Genomic DNA, 9,759 nt, shown 5'->3' with positions numbered 1-9,759 from the left:
ATTTAAGCAGCAGGGACATGCAGTGGCAGGGTCTTGAGTGACACAATTTCATCAATAGGATTGGGAACAAATATGGTTCATGATAAGGGCTATGAAAGATTAGCCACCCAAGCTACAGCTCAGGACTGTGCCCTAAAGGTCCCCTGTCAAGGTGCAGACACCACATGATGAAAAATGAAAGGAAGCCAGATAGAGAAGGAGATATTTAGAATTATCTTCACAATTACATGGTTCCATCAATTATTGTTCAGTAGATCATTCACATGGGTCACTGAACATTAATTTGGAAGCCTATATTTCCCACTGGGGTGACATCAAGGATCTAACAATGATTCATTCTCTGTATTCTCTGAATATATCTCCAACATTGTATGTCAGGAAACTAACTGATTGCTGTGGAAGATGAATTGTCAAGATTACCTGAAAAAAACAGGTCAAAAAAGGTCAAATACATCAAGTAATAATGGTTGATTTTCCCAACACAGCTAAAATGATACTGAGCTTAACGTACAAGGATCCAGTACTAAGATAGGCACATGAATTTACCTTCATTGATCGGATTAACCTAGATATAGGCTTGAATGAGAAAATAAAGACTTTCCAACAAAGATATTGTGAGTTGTCCAAAAATAATGGCTACATCCAATGTTTGACCTGCTGAACTTCTCCAGCATTGTGTTTTTACATCCAGTGGGTTTAATTGCAAAGTAGACGTACATCACACAGAACATCAAATAGACTGGTCACACCTTCTCGTGCTCTCTGTATTTTCTGTACTCTTTGCATGTAACTTCACAAAGAACCCACACAACTACACACAAGGAACTAAAGTTAAATGAAAAGTATTTATAGGCAACGAGGCAAAGAAATCTATGAGAACTGAAGATTAGTGCTGAAAAATTGATTTTGTAAGCAGAAAAGGCAAAGATCAAGGGAAAACAATGTCTAAAAATAACACACATCATTTAAATCAGACCAACATACAATAAATCATGCCCACATTTTTGGTAACATATGACTTTCAGAACAGGAGGAAAGTATTAAATTATTGACAATGACTTTATTAGTAGACCAATTCAAAAATCTTGTGATTTTTTTTGAGACATGAATGGTTTGTTGTGCAACAGTTTTCATTCCATTTGATCCTATTGGCTCAAATTTATTAAAATTTATGGATTATTTTTGCTTCCAATCTCGCACAAACTCACGAGGAAAGTAACCCACATGGAATACTAAATGGAGTTTGGACGAAGGATAAAATAAATGACATGGCAACGGTAGCATTTTAAAATAATAACTTTGTTCCTTATCACCTCAACGTTCCTTCAGCAGGGAACCAGCTTCAAATGGGAAATACCAACCTTCACACAAACCTCTGTATAACTATTAATCAATATCAGCATTCAAATTCTGCCTCCTTTTGCTGTTTGCTTCTAAAAGATGGTATCAATGGATAGAAAAATGCATGCGTGCCTTCCTGATTCAAAGTGAGTGCAGCACTCTTACCCCAGTCAGAAGTTAAGGTTTCTACTATCTCTCCAGTAACCTAAATACCAAAGGCAGTTCTTTTTACATTGTATGTTAATGATTTGGAGAATAAATAGCTTTGTGGTTAAGTTTGCAGATGACACAAAGGCAGGTGGAGGGGGAGGCAGCGATGAGGAAACTGAGAGGCTGCAGAGAGACCAAAAGATTACAAGAAGTGGCAAAAAAAATACAATGTTGGAAAGTCTATGGTCATGCACTTTGGTAGAAGGGATAAAAGGGCAGAGTATTATTTGGATGGGGAGAAATTTCAAAATTTGGAGGTACAAAGGGACTTGGTAGTCATCGTGCAAGATACCCTTGAGGTTGAGTTGGTAGTGAAGAAGGTGAAAGCAATGTTGGCCCTCATATCTAAGAGTAGGAATGTGGCATTGAGGCCCTAGAAGGCACTGGTGATGCTTCACTTGAAGGACAGGATACAGCTTTGGGCTGCTTATTTAAGAAAGTATGTTCTGGTACCAGAGAGCTTTCAGAGAAAAATCACAAGATTAATTCCTGGAATGAATAGATTAGTATATGAGAAATGTTTGACAGCTCTTGGACTGAACTCTTTGGAGTTCAGAGGAATGAGGGGGTAATCACATACCAGCATTTCAAATGTTGAAAGGCCTGGACAGGGTAGATGTGGCAAAGTTATTTCCCATGTTAGGGGAGTCTAGGACAAGAGGGGAGAATTTCAGGATTAAAGGACAGCAATTTTTAAAAAAAATGATATGAAGGAATTTAGCCAGAGAGTGGTCAACCTCTGGAATTTGCAGCTATGGAGGCCCACTTGTTTGGTGTATTTAAGTCAGGGATCTGAAAGGTCACGGTATCAAAAGTTATGGGAAGAAGATAGGGGGGTGGGGCTGAGTAGAAGAATGGATCAGATCATGATGGAATGGCAGAGTGGACTCATTGGGCCAATTGGCATACTTCTGCTCCTGTATGTTATGGTCTTATCAACTTCAGTGTGGTTAAATATGTTGCCTTCCTGATGAAGTTCAAGTACATATACCATCTTCTCTCATTGATGGGCAATAAAAAAAAATCACAATACTGGTTTTGATCCTGATTAGGGCTGATGGGGTAGATATGGAGAAAATGTTTACTCTTGTGGGAAGCTTGAAATCCAGGAGTCACTTTTGAAAATGAAGGGCTTCTCATATGCAATAGAGTGGAGATTTTTTTTTCTTTCAGAGGTTCAAACATGTATGGATCTTTCTTTCTCAAAGTGCAGTGGAAACAGAGGTTTTGGGTATTTTTAAAGCTGAGGTAATTATTATTAACATACAAAAGAATGAAAGGTTACCAGAAGTAAAGTTAATAGGAAATTATCGTGGCAATCAAATCGGCCATCATCGAATTGAATGGCAGAGTTGGATGGACAAGACTTGTTCTGAATTTGTGAATTTGTATCTTCCTTTGAAGAAGAGTTGGGACATTATTCAGAAGTCCTGAACAATATTCATGATTCAACTAAAAGTTATGTAAAAATCAGATGATTGGTCACTGCTGTACACCATATTGTGAGAATTTGCTGTGTGATGCCTGCTCGATTTCTTTTATTGCAACAGGGTCAGGACCATTTCATTGTTTGTGGTGTACAGCACTATATGATGTTCTGAACTCATGAGAAAAGAACTGACAAAAAAGAATGGAGATGCGTTCTGCAAATTCCACACTTAAATTACCAGCAACTTCATCAATTAAAAAGTACGACAATAAATGGGCAGGAGGAGGACAGTGTGAACTTTTAAACACCGGGCTCCTTAATCAGTTGTTGAAATAAAGATAGGAAAAACTATGGGAATTGCAGCCAATGCCAAAGGCAATTAATGCATGGAAAAAAAACACATAAGCAGTACCACCAAAATAACATCAAGCCAATATTGTGTTTGCAGTCATGTACATTATGAAAAGAGGACTATCAAAACTGTAATTAAAAATACTTGTAAAGAGTTGGAATGTAACATTATTGTAAAAATCTCAGGATATTGTATCCAGAAAATAAATCAAATGTTTAAGTGTAACTAACAATGAAGACTGATGCTGGGAAACAAGAGGTTCTTATTAACACAATTACAAAGATTTGTGACCATTCTTGCAGGGAACTGACAATACCCTTGCTTATGGGAATTGTAATGGAGGCGGGAAAAGATCCTTCATGAATATCAGATCTTCTTCATTGAATATTGTTTAATTTTAAAGGAGTCTTATGACAGGATGCATTGATATGTAAAAATCCAGATTTTCTTTTGAGTTAACTAGTTGTTGTCCATATTTTAAAAAGAAGATGGTATTTCTCAATGGTCCAATGTTTTCTGAATCCTAACAACGTGACCACCAGTGTAAGGTCCAGCAAGGGTAAACACGACCTCCAATACTTTCACTGCACTTCAGCAATCATCTTATAAGATGGACACATCTACAACTCTCAAGACACCAGAGGACCCAAAGGCTAGTGATACATAAGAAGACGGAAAAGCAGGATGGAGCAAAAGTCCAGACATGTTCAACTCCTTTCCAATGTATCAATTTTTTTTCTATTTTTCTTTAGATTTCTTGCTGAAACAGAATAAATGTCATATTGTTAAGCATATACTTAATGGTGTCTCTGGTGATACTGACAACTTATTGATTGGGTTTTGTGTAAGGCACGGCCTTTTGCTCATAGTTGAGATTGCTTGAGCCAGATTCTGCTGTGACCAGAAACCAGTACCTCACACAAAGCCTAATCAATAATTTGCAATATAACTAGACACCAATCTCAATCTTCCACTTGCCTCCCATGAAGTTCCTAACCATCCCTTCTTCCCCACCCCCCACCCCCCAATTCTTCTGCTAATACCTGCACCAGAGAAAATTTCCAATGGCCAATTAACATACCAACCAGTCTGTAAAAAGAAACTGGAGCACCAAGGAAAACTCAATCAAAGGGAGAGCATGCAAAGTCTGTGTGGCTGAGGGGGCTGCGGAAGTGAACCTACGGACATTTGGTGACTTTGTGGGAGGAGGGGCTCTCATTTGCTCTCTCTCTCTCTCTCTCTCTCTCTCTCTCTAACTGTAAGTCTGACCGTAAGACTGTAAGAGGGGCTTAAGTGATTCCTGTCAGGGTGGAGAATCAGGCAAAAAGAAATTTCGTGTGATATGACTCTGTTTTATTACTATGTTAATAATTTGAATCTTTAATCTTGTATCTTGAATTCTGGCTGGTTGGTACAGAGGTGCCAATGCTCAGGACCAAAAAAAACCCAGAGGCTTGTTGACTTGGCCGGTGACATCACCAGCACTAGACTTCATTCCATTGAGGACATCTGCAAGAAACAGTGTTTTAAGAAAGCAGCGTCTATCCTCAAGGACACCTATCACCCAGGCCATGCTCTCTTTACTCTGCTACCGACAGGAAAAAAGTTTCAGAAGACTGAAGACGAACACTCAGCATCACAAGAACAGCTTCTTCCCCTCTGACATTAGATTCCTGAATGAACAATGAACCATAGACCCTACCTTACTTGGACATTTTCTTGCACTTCATAAAATTTATTTTGTAAAATGGTTTCTATAAATGTTTGCACTATGACAAAACAATGAAGTTTGTGACATGTTCATGACAATAAATTCTGATTCTGTATTATTTCCCAAGGATATGTGTGGTCATTAATGTTAAATGCAACCAACATGCACTGAAAGAGGATGAAACCCAAGTTCCAGGCAAATATGCTGCTTTTTTTCCCCTTAAATTTGCATTTTGAGTTCACTGTGTCACAGAGATATGTAATTGATTTAACTTAGGGAACATTGTCTTATCTGCAGTGAAATCAATTTTAAAACCATTTTCACTCCTCATATCCCTTGCTTCTTAACTTCCTTAAGTACCTTTAAACCACATTTCACTATTCAGAAGCAAAGATCTAGGCATGCACTCGTCGGCTCAAAACCATTGCTAGGTAATTTTAACTGCCTGACTCTAAAATCTTTAAGCTGCTGTGAACAGAATCAACATATTTGTAGGCAACACCTTTCCATTTGCACGGCACTAAGACAGATTGAGGGATGCTGGACCTAAGCCAAAAGCATACTGCTAAGTGCTTCTGTGTATACTGTGCAACAATTTCAATTGATGGAGGAGAATAGGGAATTTTGCAGTATCGCCATGTGCAGGCCAGATAGCTTGTATAGTTTTCTTGTGAATACATTCTCATTAAAAGTATAATTGAAAGCAAGTTATTGTTCCCCAAACATTAAAGAGAACAGATAGCCAGGCTTATTATTCTTTACAACACAGATCCCAATGGGCTTTTTAACCAAGCAGGTGCTGATTGTCCAGGTATCAACATTTTTTCCCCCTCTATTGTAAGATTTGTGAATATTTCTAATACTGTGAACCACGTGAGTGAAACAAGAGAACAGTCTTGATATCAATAAATATTTGCCACACATGCCTTCAACATTTTTTCCCCCTCTATTGTAAGATTTGTGAATATTTCTAATACTGTGAACCACGTGAGTGAAACAAGAGAACAGTCTTGATATCAATAAATATTTGCCACACATGCCTTGAAAGTCTACTTGTGCTAAGAAATTCCTTAAATGCATCTTTTGCAAGATTAAGGTGCTTAAATTACCTCATTTATGCTCCTTTGTGCACCACAACAGCAGGAAATTTCACGAGCCCTCATGAACCAGCTGAAACTAACTCTGGCCAAATGATGTAAATATTCCTTTAAGGGGAAGCAATCAATAATTCAGTAACTCTGTTTAGAGAATTGAAAAGACCATAACAGGAAGATGGGCTCGCTTTATTGTCAAAAATGTTCAAGTCGTCAAGTCAAGTTTATTGTCATCTGATTGCACAAGCAGAACCGGATGAAACAGCTCTCTCAGGTCCTCAGTGCAAGGCACACAGACACACAAACAGTCATTACACACATACAAACAAACAATACATACGCAAGGCAAGTATTCATATAGACATAAATAAATAAATATTGTTTTGTGGATGGTTCGTGTGAGGACTTCCTTTGGTTGTTCGGCATTTTCACTGCTCCTGGGAAGTAGCTCTTCCTCAGCCTGGTGGTTCTGATACTCAGAATCAGAATTAGATTTTATTGTCATGAACAAGTCATGAAATTCGCTGTTTTGCGGCAGCGTCACCGTGCAAACATTTATATTATAACCGTCTTACAACATTACTATAAATGAAAAAGAAATGTAACACTGCACGGAAAGTAAGGCAGTGTTTTGGTTAATTGATTACTCAGGAATCTGATAGCAGCAGGGAAGGAGCTGTTCTTGTGTCATTGAGTGCTCCTGTACCTTTTTCCCGATGGTAGCAGAGTGAAGGGGGCATGGCCTGGGTGGTGAGGGTCTTTGAGGATAGAGGCTCCTTTTTAAAGACACTTCTTCATGTAGATGTCCTCGACGGATTGAAGTCTTTTGCCCGTGATGTCGCAGGCTGAGTTAACATCCCCCTGGAGTTCATTCCTGTTCTGAGAGTTGGCACCTCCATGCCAGGCAGTAATACAACCAGCCAGAATGCTCTCCACGGTACACTTGTATAAATTTATGAGAGTTTTCGGTGACATACCAAATCTCTTCAGACACTGCACATAGTATAGCCACTGGCAAGCTATATCCTTTGCAAGGGCCATTAAAATGATAAAGATCTTTTTTTCAAGTTCACTCTCTCACTATTGGATTTGCAGCAACAGTATCTAAATGCTAGTCCATGACAGTTTATGGTCTGGTGTGGCCTCCAGGGTGCCGCTTTTCAGGGAAAGAGCAAGGGTAAGGCGAATGAGACACTGAATCTGATGCCATTCACTGGAAAGATACAAAGGTTTACTGCTCATTATAATTCCTGGTCTAAATGGTGGAAAGGTCTCACTGCATTTAGCCACATACTGCCTCTACCTGAGCCCACACTTGTTTGATCAGGGGGATTTGAGGACTCCTGATACTTGTTGAGAAATGAATGAAATGCAAAAGTCTGCAGACACTGAGACTGAAGTAAGAACATAATGTTGGAGAAACTTAGCAGGTCAGTGTACTTTTTTTTAACAAAGCTAAAGATACAGAACCAATGTTCTGGGCTTGAGCCCTTCATCAAGATGTGAACATTCAGGTACCTGCCTGTGTTCTGCTCATATCTTGATGAAGGGTTCATGCCCGAAATGTTGATTCTGTATCTTTATCTTTGCTATATTAATCGCACTATTTGACCTGCTGATTTTCTCTGGCGTTGTGTTTTTACTTGTTGAGAAATGTCTGCTGCTGCCTCTCGTGTATGATCCCTCCTTTTCCTCATGATGTGCAACAAACAAGGCTACCTTTCCATATTTTCCAGGCTGTGGAGCATGCATCTGAGAATGACAAAGTGAAGGTGTACTCAGGGGCTCTATCTGTACAGGCTTGGAAATGAATGAAGCCCAGAAGTCTGTAGACGCTGTGATTGCAGTAAAAACACACCAAAATCCTAGAGGAACTCAGGCGGTCTTCCAACATCCATAAAAGGCAAAAGTCTATTGCTGGCATTTTGGGCCTGAGGCCTTCTTCAAGGAATAAGCAGAATGAGCCAGAAGCAGGAAATCTCCGAATTTGGACAATGTTGGTTCTTTTCCCCACACTGCACACCAATGGGATATCTGAAAAGAGGCTTGGAAGTGAATCAGGTTTTGAGGATCCCAGTGGCAGTGTCAAGTTTAATTCCAAAGCAATCTAAACATTCAATAACAACACAACTGCTGCTGGTCAAATAATTGGTAACAATGAGTCAGAATATCGGATGAAATCAAGAAGCTGCTTGGGTGGTGCCAGAACAACAATCTTGCTTACAACAACACCAAGTCCAAGGAACTTTTGGTGGACTTTGGGAAGGGAAGGTTGAGGAACCACATACCTGTCTTCATTGGTGGGATGGTAGTGGAGAAGGTTAAAAGTTTTTATGAGTCCACATATTGGAGGATCTAATAGCCTGAATATTCATGAGATTGTCTGATGGCACAAAGATAGGTGGGCTTGCCAGTTGCAAATATGACACATAGAATCTGTAAAAGGATATAAAGTGTCCTAGAAATTGGGCAATAAATTAGTGAATTGGATGTAACTGGGGGAACTGTGAGATTTTCCACTTCAAATCAAGTTTCTTGTCCTCTGATTGCACAGGTACAACCTGACGAAACAATGTTCTCTGGTCCTCGGTGCAAAGAAAAAACAGACATGCAACCATGCATAGCACACACACACACACACACACACACACACACACACACACACACACACACACACACACACACACACACACACACACACACACACACACACACACACACACACAACATTAGCCATGCGGGACAAGTATTTCATTTATACAAATGAACAAATATTTTTCAAGAATATGAGTTTCTCGGATGGTTTGTGTGAGCAGTTCCTTTAGTTGTTCAGCATTCTCACTGCCCATGGAAGAAGCTTCAGAAGAAAGAATGAAAAATATGGTTTATTTAAATGAAGCAAAATGTCAATGCCCAAAGGAATTTAGAAAGGCTGGTATGTGGAACATAAAACTTTAGTAGATAGGTAAAACAAGCAGTTTGGAAAACCAATGAAATATTAGTCTTTGTAGCAAGGAGTATAGGGTACAAATGTAGGAAAGTTCGGTTACAATGTTATTTGATGCTTTTGATCTATGGTGCAAAATGTTATGTTACATTACGTGCAAAGATTGTTCAGTGGACAGATTCCTGGTGTCGAGGAATTGATCTCTGAAGAAAGTTTGAGCAGCTTTCGTCTAGAACATGCAAGATTTTTTCAACATTTTTATTGGATTTTACAGAAACAGTTCATAAGTAAAAGCCATTAATCAAAATGAATATACAGAAAAATAAAGTTATATAAGAAAAAAACCTATCATATATAAACTCAATACTACAACAGTCAAACAGAAAAAAAAGTAACATATGGCTAATTGAAAAAGATTTAAAAATACTATTATACTATACTACAAATATGAACCCCTTCCCTTCTGGTTATCTGGTAAGTACACATAATTTCACTACTGTTAAAAGAAACAACAAACATAAAATAAGATCCAAGTGATCCTATAATTTATGAAAATAATTGATAAAAGGACCCCATAAAATTAGAAAAATTAAATCCGTTACAGTAGAAGAACATCTGGATTTTTTTTTCCAAAGTTAGGTATTCCATCATATCGGATAGACATTGAGTATAAGT

General features: G+C 38.6%; 1 long non-coding RNA gene across 1 annotated transcript; it reads right to left on the bottom strand.

The window, feature by feature from the left end:
* Positions 1-1,040: 1,040 nt before the first annotated feature.
* On the bottom strand, positions 1,041-5,090 carry LOC138762955 (uncharacterized). The gene is made up of 2 exons (XR_011357260.1): positions 5,035-5,090; positions 1,041-4,092 (listed from the first exon to the last, which is right to left on the bottom strand). It is a non-coding gene; the product is annotated as an uncharacterized lncRNA (long non-coding RNA).
* Between the last annotated feature and the right edge of the window lie 4,669 nt (positions 5,091-9,759).

The sequence above is a fragment of the Narcine bancroftii genome, chromosome 5, assembly GCF_036971445.1.
Source record: "Narcine bancroftii isolate sNarBan1 chromosome 5, sNarBan1.hap1, whole genome shotgun sequence".
Taxonomy (NCBI): domain Eukaryota; kingdom Metazoa; phylum Chordata; class Chondrichthyes; order Torpediniformes; family Narcinidae; genus Narcine; species Narcine bancroftii.
Note: the sequence above shows the minus strand (reverse complement) of the source record. Positions and strands in the feature narration are given on the sequence as shown.